The following is a 16,551-nucleotide window of genomic DNA, read 5'->3' on the forward strand; positions in this document are numbered from 1 at the left end:
AGGATATGTCTACACTGCACACTAAGCCAGGGCTGTGACTCAGGTTTAAGCCCAAGCCTCTCTTCCATTCACACACAAAATCAGTCTGACTTGGGTCAGCATGCACTCTGGATCTGGGTTCTAGGACCCTACTAGGGAGGTGGGTCAGAGCCCAGTTCCTGCTATGACTGAGGTCAAAGCCCTATTATTTTGAGTGTGGACGCAGCTCAAGAGACAGACCTGAATCAGCAGGGTTATCTAGCCAAATTCTGGTTTTAGAAACTACATTTTGCCTACTTGAATATCCTGTCGTTTCACTCGGATACACTTTTTCTTCACTCCCTGTCCTAAATTATTGTTTAGCATTGCTGTGTGGTGCTCACATGGTTGCCTGTGCTTCATTGCTTGCTAGTTTGCAGTTTGGGATCTTCTGAGTTGAAAGGTGCTGTATAAAAGTAGGAAATTATTATAAGTTTGATGCTGCAATCTAAGTAAAAGTAGTTTAAAAAAATCTTAAAACCAAAGGTCAGCATAACTTTCAGGTTTGCATGTTCGCAGTGCAAGTAACCTTCAGAAATTTCATCATGACAAGATAAGTGCAGTAATTACGTTTAAGTGAGTGCAGGAGAAAATTTCTCTGTAAACTGCATTAGCTGGAGAGACTTTGGTCCAAGAGGATTTAATTGAATTAACTTTACTTGCTTTTAAATGCTCCACCCAGTGTTTTACCAATTCTCCTTACCACTATGAACAACAACATTTAGCTCTTAAAAACCCAGTTCATCAATGCACTGAAGCACATACATAGTCCCAATGACTTCAGCAAATGTTGAAACTTAAGCCCATGTTTAAATGCCTTGCTGAACTGTGGCTATATTGCACTTTTTACCTGTGGCTCTCAAAACCTCTTCAACTCAACTGTACTGCTGGCAATGTTGTACAGCAGCAAAACGTGGGCCCTGACAAAGATAGACGTGCAACAACTCTCTATCACAGAGAAGGCGATGGAAAGAAGAATTCTGGGGATTTCAATATGCGACCGTGTCCCCAATGAAGTGATCAGACAGCAGAGGAGTGCAGGATGTCATTGTTGAAAGCAGGTACAGCAAAATGGGCTGGGACTACAGCTGTCTCCAAGTGGTACCCGTGGTAACTGAAATGACCACTCGGCCGACCTCGAAAGAGATGGGAAGATTTTATTGTGAAAAGGCATGGCCGCAAATGGAGAAGGAAGGCCAGGATAAGAAAAGAATTGAAGACGTGTTGTGATCTGCGCACTCTGAGGGCTGAAGCCTCTCGAAGCACTTTACAAAGAAAAGTAAATCCTCTTTTGGCAGCATGGGCACTAAAGGAACTGATTTAGGACCTGATCAAGCTGCCAGTGAATGCAATGGGAGTTCTCCTGATTTCACGGACAATTGGGTCAGACATGCCACAGTTCGTAGTCCACAATTTGTAAGTCCCACCACTGCTACTGATACACACTGAACCTTGGGCTACATAAGCCAGGGTCGCCAGAACAGGCAGTGTGGTGGGGGAAAGAACCATGACCCTCCCACTTTTTGAAAGAGGATGGGCTTGATCTGTCCACTTTTTGCCTAAGGCCAGGCCGGAAGCAGAGTCAGCCTGAGGAGCTGCGGATCCTCCACCTTCTTGGGGGCGATGGACCTGAAAGCAGCCCCCGACCTGTGTCCCTGCCTCCTGGCTCCCACCACCCAGGGCAGGTGGAGGGTCCATGGCTCCCCACAGCAGTCCAGGCGGCTCTTACCATGGCCCAGCATCAGCTCTTCAGTCCCGCCAGAAGCCAGAGCCGGGTCAGGGTAAGAGCTACGTGGGTCGCTGTGGGAGCCACAGACTCTCTACTTGCCCTGAACGGGGGTCCGGGGGTGGGAACATGGGCTGGAGCTGCTCTTGGGCCCCCCCCCCCACCCTGGGCAGGTGGAGGGACCTAGTCTCCCTGGCCCGGCTTCAGTTTGGCCAGGGGACAGGACCTCGGGGAGGAAGAGGAGAGGCAGGGCCTCGTGCCCCTTGTCACTTTTAGGCAGAATCTGTCGACCCTGGCATAAGCCTAATATGAACAATATCTAAGAGGATTAACAGAGAGATTCCCATGGATATCTAAAAGCTCTTAATAGAGGTCAGCAACTAGTACTGCGTGATTCTCACTCTTGCATGATTCCAAAATCCTGGGTTCAGATAAGTAGGCACAAAAGTGCAATCTGCCATGATATATTCATGGAAGCAAAAATATAGGTAAGTAATGTTACCACGTCCCCATTATATAAATGGGAATTCTGAGATGCACAGGGGTTAAAATGTCTCTCAAGGATATGCAGCAAGTCAATGGCAAAGCGACCTACAGAACCCAGTTCTCCTGACTTCCAGACCACTTCTCTAACCACTAGGTAAAGACCATAATTTAATTCCCTTCTAAATATTTTTCCCAAGAAAATTAACATGCCAAAAAAACCCTTGAAGAGTAGATTTGTTTTAGAGGAGTAGTTTGATACCATTTAATTTTTCCTTTGTATGTTTTGTTGTATCATTTTAAAGAACATTTTTTAAAAACAAATTGTATGTTGCATTTACTGGACCAAATGCCAAAAGGGCGGGGGCGGGAGGAGGACAATGTTTTAAATGAAGGCTTTTTCTTCAAATACAAACTGATCTTTTATGGAAACTGAAAAACAGTGGAATAGTTTCTAAAGTGACTTTCTTCATTGCTGGCTGAATCAAATGGCAAAAGCTGCTATTAACCTACGCATCTAACATTTTAACTAACCATGTTTCACTCCTGATTTCACCCACCCTTGCTTATGCATGCTGTTGGCATTCTGTTACAGTCAATAAGACATGCTATTCAAAGAGCTACAGTACGCTCTTTGTTAAAAAATATATACTGAGTAATTGCAAAAGTCAAATAATATTTATGGGTAAGAATTGTGTTTTTAAAAAAAAAGTGGGGGGTATCTGTTTTTTAACATGATGAATGCTAAAATATAATTATATATATAAATAATCTGTCTATAAAAGATTCCAGTGCATAATGCAGAAGTATAATATTCCATATTACAAAGAGATATAGTGCAATTTACAGCCCACCAAAATAGGATCAGATGCATTTACTACATATCGGAAATACTGTCATTAAAAATTTACTGTAGTGATAACGAAAAACACTGGAGTAACGTTATGGTACCAAGTAACATTTGGGGTTATTGCATTGTAAGAATATAGAGATTTTTTTATAAAGGTAAACATTACCTACAAGTATACCAACACCCAGGATAATTAAGGTAGCATGTGGAATGAGTTATTCCATTTATTTTCCCTAATTTTCATCACTTTGCTGTTTTAAGGGGGAGATTTCAAAGGACACAAAGGTGCCCAACTCTCATGGGCTTTCATTAACTTTATGGCTTTGAAAATCTCCCCTGAAATACAGATTACTCTGTCCCATCTTTTTTCTGCACAGATGGAATTTATAATATTTTACATGTTGCGCCCACTAGAAATTATATATACACAGCATCACACAAATGCAACCACCTCTGCTGGGTTTTGTTAAATGCCCAGGTGCCACCCAGTACTGAGGATAAAAAACAAGATCTCTGTCCAGAAGCGCTTACAGTCTTGGGACTCAGTCCTGCAATCAGATAGTTTTTTATTTATTATTTGTGTGATAGAAATGAACAGATGAAATCAGATTTGAAATATGCTGTAGAAACACACAGTTAGAGATGGCTCCTTCCCTTTAAGAACCTATCAAGTAAGTAGGAGTCCCGAAGAGGTGAAGTGACTTGCTCAAGATCACACAGGAAGTACATGGGCAGGGTGTAGAGTGGAACCAAAATCCTCAGCAATCTCATCCAGTGCCCTAAGCACAAAAATATCCTATGTCCCTTGTTCCTGTCCAGAGCTCTAACGGTATTGGGACTCACCACCACAGCACCTCCTGCTGGTGACTCCAGGAATTAGCTCCGTCCTTGGAGGAGCACCCTTGGTCGGTGGTGTCCCGTCTGTCTTCTGTTGTTTGCTGGTGTCTGGACCCACGTTGCTTCCCACACGGCAGTGCCCATTGCTCCGGTCTCACCCTCTTCCAGGGGTCTGGTGTTATCAGCAGTCCTTCTCTGTGCCCCAGCCACCGTGATCAACCACACCCCAAAGTCTAACCCCTGGTGTCAGGGGTCTGGTGCAGTCCACTCTCACCACATTCACTGGCTGGGTGTTTGTGTGGTAAGGGGGGGACCCAGGCCCACCCTCTACACTGGGTCCCGACCCAGAGACCCTTTGGTGACAGCCTTCCTGCCCGCCGCCTCCTCTCCCCTTGTGCATCTCTCCCCTGGGCCACTTCCACTTCAGCCCCTCACACCGGCTAGGCCCTTCCCTCAAGGCCCGCAGCCTGGCAGATAGCGGGCTGGAGTTCCCTTCCACTCTCCCAAGCCTGTGCAGCACTGCGCTGTCCCTGGTGCTGGTCTTCTGCTCTGAGGACAGACCTTCCCCCATGAGGGTCTGGGACAGACTACCCTGCTGCTCTTCTGGGCAGCCTTTATATATGGCCCAGCCTAGCGCTCATTGGCTGGCTCTAATCTTGGCCCTGATTGGCTCTCAGTAAGCCCTTTCCTGATTGGCTGCCAGCCAGCGCAGCCTCTCTGGCCTACTGTAGCCCCTCCTCTCAGGGAATGGGGAGTTTCTGCAGTACATGAGCCTAGCTGAGGCATGAGTATGCCCACACCAATTCAATTGCAGGGTCAATTTTAGACAAGATGCAAAATGAGAGCATGATGATCACTGAAGAAGGAATAAGGAAAAGGAAAACATCTCTTGTCCATGTACTTTAACTGCAGTGTTTCTCCTAGAATTACCTAACTGCTTATGGGGAAAGGAGGTGACATCCCAAGTTCGGATGGTCAACCCAAATATTAGAGCAAGGCTCAGGGGGAAAAATAGTCTGCACAACCCAATGTTAAAGGTTCGATGATCCAAATATGGGGTGCACTAGTCATGGAAACTTTGAGACACTGGAAATGACAACAAGAGAGAGACTGTCTGAAAACTTGGCTCTCTATCTTAGGCTATTCAAACATGAAAAAATTAATGTCATACAAAGAGATAATCCCCTTTGGCCTCTGTGTCACCTCTGTTAAGAAAAACAAAACACCACCTAGCATGTTACTTGAAGTAACCAGAGTGTGTTACCCTTTTAAAAGGTTACTGAGGGTTGTTTGTTTGTTTGTTTGTTTTGTTTTAAGGGTTAAATATTAACATTCATTGCAGCTGGACAATTTTTGGAGGCAGGACTTATTTAGTGAATACTGCACATCCTTAGAATTTGTAACGTGGCTTAATCCTGTTTATATATTTTATTGCATCAATAAACAAACTGCATAGTTTCAAAAGAATACAGAGCTGCTTTGATTCTTAAAATGGCCATTTCAAAGTTCACTGCAGCTTAGGGAGAAGAGAAGCTAACCATCTCAGAAAAGCCTTGCTGCTCTGTTGCATTCGTCAATAAAATTATTAGAGATGAAAAATATTTCAGCTATGAAATATTGCTGATAATCTGGCAATTACTGTAACCAGCAATCAAAACAACTTGAATGATTGGTTCTTAGTATGCAGAAAATCTCATATTAGATCTTATGCCACCACAAAGTTATTACAGGTCACAATCAGCCAGGTACGTAAAGTTTGGAGGAGGTCTCTCTCTTATCTGGGCTGAATGAACCTGAGGCTTGACCAGTCATTTAAAAAGAACAATAGGAAAGGACCAATTGCAGTTTGAGGATTGAGAAGCACTGGGTAACAAGCTCACATGGTTGACAGCAGTCGTTCCTCTATGTCGTGCCTGAGCATCCTTAGGGCCAGATCATGAGAGCTGCAGATCATGAGTGTAATCCACTCAGAGTAGCACTCTGTTTTCCTCTAGTGGTGGCTGAGACACAAAATAGAGGTTGGTTAGCATGCTATGGCCTTAGCTAATAGAGTATGGGGGAATTTTACTTTAGGCAGCAGAATTTTGTGCTTTAAGAACCAGAGGTCCCTCCCCACTGCTAACACCCCACCCAGGAGCATAGCATTACATCTACAACTCCTGTGGCAATCAGTGGGACTATTCACATAAGTAAATGGATGCTGAACCAGGGCCCTCTCAGTATTATAGAATCAACCAGGGAAGTCAGAAAGGAAAAAGATCAGTTAAATCATCCATTCCATCTCCCTACCAACTATGCTGCTGTTCTCCACAGTGCACTTTCAAATGTTTTGTCCAATTTATTTTTGAATATAACATGCGTTTCCCCTGAGAGCTTGGGTATGTTTTCGCTGCACTGTAAACACGCGTGGTTTTGGCATCTCATTGCGTGGTTTTTTGCCTCCATTTATTTCCTAATAGTTTTGTAACCCAGACTCTGTGCTAACGTTGATTAATGACAGGGCTACACTTTCCGTCGCGTAAAACAGTACAGGGGATAAACTCTGCTTAAGTTTTTGGCTGACCCCTCAGCAGGCTTAGCTCAAAAATTAATTTGTCATTACCCAGGTGCGATGCACTAAGCTTTATTGGCAGTGAGAAGCTCAGCATACTGTATGTTCTCTGGAAGGAAAAAAGTGGTCATGTAATCACTGAGACACTGAACAGTCATTTCCAATCTGGTAATATTTTATGTGAACTGGCACTGTATGTTGCGTATCATTTATCTTCCTAATCCTTGTTCCACATTGCCTCCCACTTGAGGCCAAGAACATTACAGCTGTGCCAAAGAGTGGGTGGAAAAAGAGCCTTGTTATTAACCTAAGTTGAAAACATAATGGTTTTTTGAATGTCTTCATTCACAGATGCAGTCATACTAAATATTAATACCTTTAAGTATGGCAAAACAGAACTTTCATTTAAAACTCCTTTTATGCAACACACATGAACAATGAAGGCCCAATGAAAGGAATAATGTCTTGTCAATGGTTTCATCTTGTCCTTTTTGCTGTATCCTGTTAACCTATACATTTCAATAGTATGCCCTAGTGCTGTCATCGGTGAGGCAAATTCTGCACCAGTGTAAATCCAGAGTAACTCCACCAGCCTCAATAGAGTTACACAGGTGTAACTGAAAGCAGAATTTGTCCAGTAGCTTCAGAACAGAGAGTCAGTATGTAGAGGGTTACTGAAACACACAGAATGTTTTCATAGCGGCCTGAGCAACAGCAGACTGCAGTGTTGCCATTTCAAGCTCAACCCCATAAGAGTAGGGCAAATTATCTATTTGGGACAAATTATCTTGCCAAATGGAATTCCCCAGGAGCAACTGTCATAAAATCAAGAGGGGAAGATCTCCTCAAATTAGACTTTGTGATATCCAAAAATCTCTATTCTGCACATACAAGCAAGAGAACCAATAAGGTAAATTAGTTAACCCCCAGCATAATTAATTTCAACAGCAAGTCATAGAAATTAGAAATGGAAACTATTCCTTATCCACCTACAGCACAGCCAGTGGAGATCATTCCCTAAAGCATAATGTGTAATGCTTACTGGTCTGTTTTTTCTGGGGGCTGTAATTAATATCTGTAGGGGATACCTTCCAATGTAAAATGTTATTTCGACACAGCTACTAACAACATTTTTTACGAGTTACTGTTGAATCTGAATCTTTGGAAAAAATGATTGTAGGTGATATGTGAAAATATCTCCCCATTTTAATATGAAAAAACTGACTGGATTTTAACGTACTGTGTATCAGGCCTTGTATTGTAAATCAGTCTGTGTCAGAGTTCACAAATGTTTCATCACCTTAAACTGGGCTCATTTGATATTTAGTTCCACATTTTTGATAACTCTGCAGGACTAATCTGAGGCCTGCTTTTGCACATGGAAACCTCTTTCATCCATTCTTTTAAGACAATAAAATGTAAAACGGTTGACATGTAATTGCTTAGTTATCTGTGTGTATCAGAGCTTGTGATATACAATCTAGTGAAAGCCTGAATTATGCAATTGCTAAAACAATTTCACTCCCAGGGGAAATGCTGCATTCACACTGAGGGCTTTGCATAGCTTGGAGATGTCCTTAAACTTTGCTTTCTTGAGGCTTAGCATAGCCAAAGTGCTATACAAGTCTTAGGTCCCAGTCCTGCTAGAACCTTATCTCTCATCCCTTGCACAATCAGAGTCTTACTCGATAGAGTGAGGGACTTCAGATCTCTGGGTTGTATTCCCAGCTCTGCCACTGACTCATAGTATGAATCTACAGACAGATTTGTGAAAGTGCTCGATCCTGCGTGTTCCCAGTGGGAGCTGCTGAGCTAATTTGAAAATCTGGACTCTAACTCTTGTGAGTCTGAGTTTTCCCATCAGTGACAGTGATCTCATCATATTTACATAATTTGCATGGATGTTTTGAGATACAGTATAAACATTTCTATAACATTTTGAGGTCCTCAGACCGGAGATCCTGTATACATGAAAATCATAATTTGCTAGTAAGTATACTAAATTATATTGTTAGCAAAATAGTGTAATTGTCTGTGGTGTTCTTCCTGGGAAAAGGACAATGAGACAAGCAAACTCCCCTTCATCTGCCCCCCCAAAAAAAATCAGCCAGGGAAAAATCCTGTAAAAGGAGCCTTTTTGTGTTTTCTGTTTCCTCTGCCTCAGGAGGACAGGCCTTCTTCAAAAGCTCTATACATTTCTGGTAGTGAAACAAACTCACACAAGCACATCTGTGACATCTCATTGGATTCCTTCCTGCAGCTGCCCCAGTGACCCAGGCAAAATGCTGTAGAAAATCATGCCTATACTGCAAGTGATTAGACATATTCAGGATCCTCATGCTGTTGATGCCAAGGAATGCTGAATAGTTTCATCAGCTCTGCAGACGTGCTTCAGTGTAAACCATCCTGCCACTGCCTAGTCAAGGCCACCTTTGACAGCAAGCAGGAGCCAATACAGAACTGTTTCGGCACTCATTTTGTTCCCTTTCTCTGTTTGTCTTTCTCTCCCTGATTAAGTTGCCAATCATTCTCTTACCTCTTTCTCTTCCTGTCTTGATAAGGTGCCAGTCATTTCATACAGCCTTGTCATCTCTTGCCAAATACTTCTCTTGTCATAACTTGGAAACAGACTGCTATAGCTTTATTTTATATCTTGATCTGATTAGTGGTGCCAAGTATCAGATACAAAGGCTTAGAATGCCTATATATCATTTACTGTCTTGAGCTTGGATTGGTCGGGTATGGTATTAGTTAAGGACCTTGTACTGATAGATGATCTCTCCATCCCTAGAACATTAGTTTCCCATATATAATATGGTACATCCATTTTTAGCCTTTTTTTTTTCCTAGCCAAGTTTCCAAATTCTGCATGGTTGCCTGTTGCAAGAAAAAGATCATCAATAATTTAAGAACTCTGACAGGCAGTTTTGATATAACTCTATGATTAAATGCTCATTTAAATAGAAATTTCCAAATAGTAGCATTCAGGATGGTTCAGTACAGTATAACTATGAATAATGAGTTGAAATTAAGCAAAGGACAATTTAACTTGAATACCAGGAACAATTTCCTAGCACTGAAATCTAAGAGATTGTGGAATTGTCTCCCAAGGGAAGTGGTGAAAACCTCAACACTGGGAAATGTTAAACCAGACTAGATAAAACTTTTTGGAAAATTATATTCAAAAGTACAAATATGTGCTGTCAGGGAGAAGTGAGCTAGATGATTTTGTCGTCTTTTTTTCCATTTCTAATTTTTATCATTCTGTGAAAACTATTTTCATATATTAGTAAGATAATATTACTTCCCTCTGGTATTTATACTATCAGCTTTATTAGTTCGTTTTCCAACCACGAGCACAAGACTCCATGAATTATCTTGGCTTTTCTGTCTATTCAGCAGTATGTATTATGTGCACAAGAATCTGACTTTATCAGTTTTACATTAATTGAGTCATCAAATGAAAATAAAAAGCAAACTTAGTTTGAGTTCATGTCCTTTTTGCCACTGATGCTGTCCTTCCTCCAGCTTGGCTGCTGGGGCAGTGTGAAATATCAGTTGCTACTTTTTAATCAAAACAGTTTTTACACTGCTAATCTGCCTGTGCTCTTTAAAACTGGGCTGCCTCAACAGCTGGGATGCTGAAAAAACACCCGAGATGTGTTCGGCCAAAAGTCTATCATCAAATGCCTAGCGAACATTTTGGGCTTGATCTGGCAAGTGCTGACCACTGCCTTCAAAATTCTGTGCTCTTTGTTCCCAAACCAAGTCCTTATAAGGCACCGCCATTTATTTTTGTGTGCATGTACAAATATACCGTTTTATTGCTAAAGTGTTTTGTTTATCTTTGCTGCTGCGGCATTTATTTTAGTACTTATCTAGACAATTAATTAGGAAAACACTTGAGTGCTGAATATGCTTCTTCAGATACATCACTCAGTTGTTGTTTTTTCAGGAGCATTGAGCAATAAAAAAAAATCTATTGCAAAGTTTTCCTAACAATGGCTTCTTCCGTCCCCCATTTGAAGCTTCCAAAGGCAGACCCTATTGCTTTGAAAGACTTTGGGCACCATCAAGAACTCAAAGCAAAGAGTGGTCCTTAATGTTCAAAGGTTCCATGAGGTTGCATCTCCATCTGCATAGAACTGTCCAACCAAGTAGAAAGACTCAAGAGCCAGCAGGAAAGGTTTTGGTATTTTTGTTTTGTCTGGGTTTTTGATTTTAAGATTTAATAGAGGAAGAAATGTGTCCTTGGTACCAAGTTAGGAGGAAATGAATCTCTTTAGATTGAATGTTGCTTGAAGGCGCAAGTACAGAGGGATAGATTTGTCATATGTTATGACCCTCCTAGAGTGAAACTGCAGATGTCTTGAAATCAGCAAAAGACACAGGACAGTTTATATCACTGAAGTTAAGAATAAATGTAACTTTTCAGCTTGGTTTTATTTGTGCAAATGAAACAGGGAGCATAACATATGTTTAGTGAAAGATGAAGTTCTTGGTATAAATTGGGAGATAGAGGAACCTCAACTCATTTTGAAGAAGAAGGATCTTCAAATAAACGAGGATCAGCTAATTGAAGTGGGTATATAACAAATATTGGGTCGCAACCACACTGATGTGAATCTTTGTTCCTCAGTTAACCAGCTGAGGATATGGCCCCTTAACTGGCTCTGAGGGCAATAGTGGTAAACTATGGCCTGACTGAGGGGGAGGTGGTACTTATTGTGGTATATTGGCCAAAGCTGAGGGCAATGGAAGGAACTATTTTTGCGCTGCGCATTTTTCCCCTTTCTGTTGCCCTGGAAACTGGTCTGTGTTGGTTTCATTAAATCCCTCCTCTTCCTACATGCAAGTTTTTGGAGGAATTATGTAGGGCTTGTGTTTTCTCAGGCAGAAGCACAGTTTTCAGATAGTGATGTTGTTCTGTCTATCTACAGTACTTGTCTGACCCCCATTACTCTAGTATATGAGCACCTCTCAATTATTAATGTGTTTATCCTCACCACGCCTCTGTGACTCAGGAAAGTGTCATTATTGACATTGTACAGAGGAACAGAAAGGCTAATGGCTAGTTTTTAAATGTATTTAAATACCTAAAGACATAGATAGCACCTACTAGGATTTTCAGAAGCACCTAGACATCTAACTTCCATTGGGCTCCTATTGGCATCTTCAGATGCCTAAATACCTCTTAAAAATTTGGCCATAAGTGAATGGTGCAAGGTCACACAAAGAGCCTGTGGCAGAATTAAAACCCAGTCTCCCAAATCCTAAACTAGTGCCTTAACCCAGTGGTCTCTGAAGTGGGGTGCACAAGACGATCCACTGGGGGGTGTGGCCAGAAGAGGGCGGCCGGAGGAGGGAGGGAACAAGCGAGCAGGGAAGCTGCCCCCCCTCCCCCACAGGTAGGGCCACCTGGAACGCAGGGGCCAGGGGCGGCTCTAGGTATTTTGCCACCCCAAGCACGGCAGGCAGGCTGCCTTCGGTGGCTTGCCTGCGGGAGGTCCCCGGTCCCGCGAATTCAACGGCAGCCTGCGGGAGGCCCGCCGAAGCCGCGGGACCAGCAGATCCTCCACAGGCAGCCCTTGTGGCAACCGGCAGAGCACCTCCCATGGCTTGCCGCCTCAGGCATGCGCTTGGCGTGCTGGTGCCTGGAGCTGCCCCTGGCAGGGGCTTTAGGGGCTACAGGGCCCTGGTCTGCAGCTCTAAAGCCCCTTTCGGAATGTGGCCCTGAGTCCTCCGGCCCGTGGAGGAGCAGGGGCAGCCGCGCAGCCAGCAGCCGGAGAGAAGCGGTGCTTTTCCCTTCAAAGCTGGCCAGAAAGAAGCATCCATTTCTCTCCGGCCGCTGGCTGTGTGGCTGCCCCTGCTCTCCTCCTGAGTCCTCCGGCCTGTGCTCGCAGGACCGCATTCTGAAAGGAGCTTTAGACCTGCAGGCCAGGGCCCCAGGTAGTACATGTATATAATTTATACATAAATAAATACACATATATTGGTGGTGCATACTCAAAATTTTTTTACTGATGGGGTGCACCATCAAAAAAGTTTGAAGATGACTACTTAATCGGTGTGCTATTCTTCATCCCACTATGTTTGTAAGGAGCAGGCTCCAAAAAGGTAGCATTTGTTTGTTTCCAGCTCCATCTCCCTGCTCTTCTTCTGATTTTTTTTTTTATCAGAGGGGTAGCCGTGTTAGTCTGGATCTGTAAAAGCAACAAAGAATCCTGTGGCACCTTATAGACTAACAGACGTATTGGAGCATGAGCTTTCATGGATGAATACCCACTTCATCAGATGCATGCCTTAAGTGCCACAGGACTCTTTGCTGACTTTTTTTTTGTCACTCTATTTCTCTCCTTGTTTTGTCTCCTTAACCACTTTATGCTGCTAGAGCTGGCCTCCTTCTGAAGCCTGCTTTCTGTGGAAAGCAGGCCCAGGCTCCAGAGTTGTCAGTGCAATGACGGGGGGCAGGTGCCTGCAATTGTATGGTCTTCATACTTAGACACTTCTAAGCCTGAATTTGGGATCTAAACTAAGTCCCATATAGTAGTGGATATGACAGTGTTGTAGAAACCTGTAACTAAATGAAATGTGTATTAATTCCAACCCTTTAATTCACAAACCTCTGAACGTAATTCTGAAAACAGGATGTAACATAGACTTCTGAATCCTTGCTTGTTTGACAAGATAGAACACTTTAAGGTTATATTGGATCTGCTTTTATTCTCTCAGAGAGGGCGAATTCATATGCTATTTTGCCCCCTTTCTATAAAATTAACTAGTTATTGAGAGGGTTCTTGAGAGAATCAGTTCTGACACTCTGACAATACAATACAATGACAAAACATACCAAATATAGCAGTTAAATCCCTGGTATTGTCAATTAAAGTTAAATGAGTTAGCAAGATATCTCTAAAGAAGTCATATTTGTTTAGTGAGGCATCTTTGACTAGGATGCTAAATGTCCTGGTTCTTATTTCCCCAGAGAAATTAGATTCCAGTACATACGCGTAGGTTTTTCATAGTGACAGAATATTTACAAACTGGTACTTACTGGATTGGAGGGTTGAGTCCTGACATAGAAGTTTTTTATTTCTGGTTTTGATTTTGCCCCCTTGCAACTTCCTGGGAAGGAATTCAAGGATTATTTTATAGCATGTGTGATATTCAGAGTAGAGCTGCGCGAATAACTGGCTTTTCTAGTTTATTGGCAGTTCTGAAAAATTGGGAAGGAAAATTAATTTTCATTTGACCTGGAAAGCAAAAAAAATTTAAAAGTGGCAGACTGAAAAGTGGAAAAACAAAATCATTTCTGGTCAAACATTAGGTTTTTGTTTGGCATAAAACTAAACATTTCATTTAGATTTTGAATGCTATAAATAAAATTGAAGTAATGCCATTTGAATCAGAATCTTGAAAATGTAGAAATGAAATGTTTGGACTGTTTTGGATATTTGTTTTGTGCTCTTTTCTTCAAAAATTTGACAAAAGTGACACAAATTCACAAAATTTTGGTGTCAGTGGATACGGACCAGTGCCAGCTATTTTAAAGGAGACTTAAGAGAGAACCAGCTACTAGACGATTTGGTTAGGCCCACACCCATTTTAGGAACTGATTGATAATGGGGAGTGTTTCATTTTTCCAATATTTTGAACTCTGAACCTTAGTTTCCAGAGATTTGTTTAGCAGGGGGCAGGTTTGCTACCTCTGAGGGTGACTGCAGAGGGGCTGAGAAGGTTTAAACTCATTTCAAAGACAGAATCCCCAAATCCCTTACCTGGGGCAGATAGAAAGGGAACCTTGAACAGGTGACATCCTATTGGAGAGAAAGGGGAATGGCAGTACTGGTGGGACACACTGTGAGGCCTGGGAGTGAGGATGTGACAGAAGAGAAGAGAATATGAGAGTGGCCATACCGAGTCAGACCAGTGGTCCATTTAGCCAACTATGCTGTCTTCTGACAGTGGCCAATGCCAGATGCTTTAGAGGGAATGAACGGAACAGGGCAATTATCAAGTGATCCATCCCCTGTCATCCACTCCCAGCATCCGGCAGTCAGAGGCTTTGAGACATGCTGTCACAACCAGGACATGGGTGGTCTGACCTAGTGGTCAAAGCAGGAGTCAGACCAGGTTAGGTATGGAGAGGGCAAAGTCCAAGATAGGCCAGAGGGCAAACTGAGAGTCAAGCAGGGGAGGCAGGCAGGGTCAAGATATCAGGAAGTGAAGCCAGGGAAACAGGAAGCACACAGTCCAGAGCAGGATGGATTCCAGTTGCATGGACAACTTCCTGTTCCTGTGCTGGGTCTATATAGGAGCTGTAGACCAGTCAGGATGTCCAGTATGCTGTCTGTCAGGTTCCAGGACTAGATGGTTTCAGCTTCTACCCTAGCAACTATTAGCAGGTGGCAGGTTGGAGCTTCCTTTGGACCCATGTTTAAGACCCATAGTCCCTGACCAACTTGGCTATTGGCCATTGATGAATCTATCTTCTATAACCTTATCTAGTTCTTTTTTGAACCCAGTTATACGATATTCCTTGGCAATGAGTTCCAGAGGTTGGCTGTATCTTGTGTGAAGAAGTATGTCCTTGCTACTTATTAATTTCATTGGGTGAAACAAAGGGAAAAGAGAGGACAAATAAGAGAAATATAATGCTTAATAACTGCAGTGCTCAGTGCTTCCATTATATATCTCCTTCAGAAGATGATGTGTTTATATAATATTATTTGTGTTATACTAGCACATAGATGCCTTGAGCGAGCGCAGGGGCTCATTGTGCTATACATTGTACATACATGTAATAACAGACAGTCCCTGCCTCTAACAGCTTACAATCTAAATAAGCAAGTCAGATACAATATGGGAGAAATAAAATATGATTGTCCCCATTTTACACATGGGGAAATGAAGCACAGAAGAATTAAGAGACTTTCCCAAAATCATATGGGATGCCCATGGTAGAGTTGGGACTTGAACCTAGATCTCCTCATTCCCTGCTCAATGGTTTTACACTAGATCATTATTCCTCTCTGTTACAAGCACTGATGGTATTTTTAGTGCTGTCTAAAACCCAAATTATGAGTATTTTTTGCCTCAAAGAGCTGAAATTCTAAACAGGGCAGACACAAACTAGACCATAGTAACTGGGGGAAATGATTTGGATTTTTAACAATATTATTGACTCGCTTTCTGTGAGTGTCGCAAAAAGTGCATCTCTAGGAGGAATTTGAGAGGGTAGTAGCTTGGGTGAGCCGCATTGCCTATGCATGGAATGCTTCCAGCAGCATTCTGTCTCCTAACAGTGGGCAGCGGCAGTGTTTCAGCACTGACTTGAGGGTAGAGAGCTGCCTACTGAATTATCAACACTGCTGCAGCACTTTGTGGGGTTTTAAGTTTTCCCCTTGGAAGCCTCCTGTCCTCAAACAGTGCTGCTAAGATCACATCCCATGATGGAGTGCAGGCTGCCTTCAGTCTCGGAATAGTTATTAATTACATGAAACTGCTGTTACCAATCTGTTTTTTTCTTTTAGTTGATAACTGTCCCCATACAACTGCATTTATCACCCTGCCTGGCAATATCCAAAATCTAATTCTGAAGCTTTTGTTTACCTATTATCACTGCATCCACTGTGAATGTCAAATGGTATTTTCAAGTTGCAGAAATTGAATCTAATCAAACTTTCCCCCTTTCTTCCCACAGCAACCCTGGTGCCTTGCTGTACACGCATACTGGCCATAAACTTTCTATTCATTATGTATACCACAAGAAAGTTCAAGAATCGGCTAAAAGCAATGATTGTCCTATATGAAAAATTTACATTAAAATTCCTCAGTTACCTTTGGAGCCATTAGACATTTAAAATTGTTTAATGCAAGAGGCTTATTTCAGAAAGCAAGAAAAACGCAGATTCTAGCAATTTTGTCCTTGATATCTTTTCTATCTGCGTCGCACTTTAGACAGAATTTACATAATAACGGATGGGGAAGTGTTGTGACCCACGAACCAGTGCACATTAGTTCTTAGTTGCTTTCCCAAAAGGCTTGAAAATGCAGCAGATTTAATCTAGGTCAAAAAAAGACCTC

General features: G+C 42.4%; 1 protein-coding gene across 13 annotated transcripts in view; it reads left to right on the forward strand.

The window, feature by feature from the left end:
* Positions 1-16,551, forward strand: part of CELF2 (CUGBP Elav-like family member 2) — a 685,040-nt gene that overhangs the window by 545,701 nt on the left and 122,788 nt on the right. The window lies entirely within an intron of this gene.

This window comes from Gopherus flavomarginatus, chromosome 1, assembly GCF_025201925.1.
Source record: "Gopherus flavomarginatus isolate rGopFla2 chromosome 1, rGopFla2.mat.asm, whole genome shotgun sequence".
Classification (NCBI taxonomy): domain Eukaryota; kingdom Metazoa; phylum Chordata; order Testudines; family Testudinidae; genus Gopherus; species Gopherus flavomarginatus.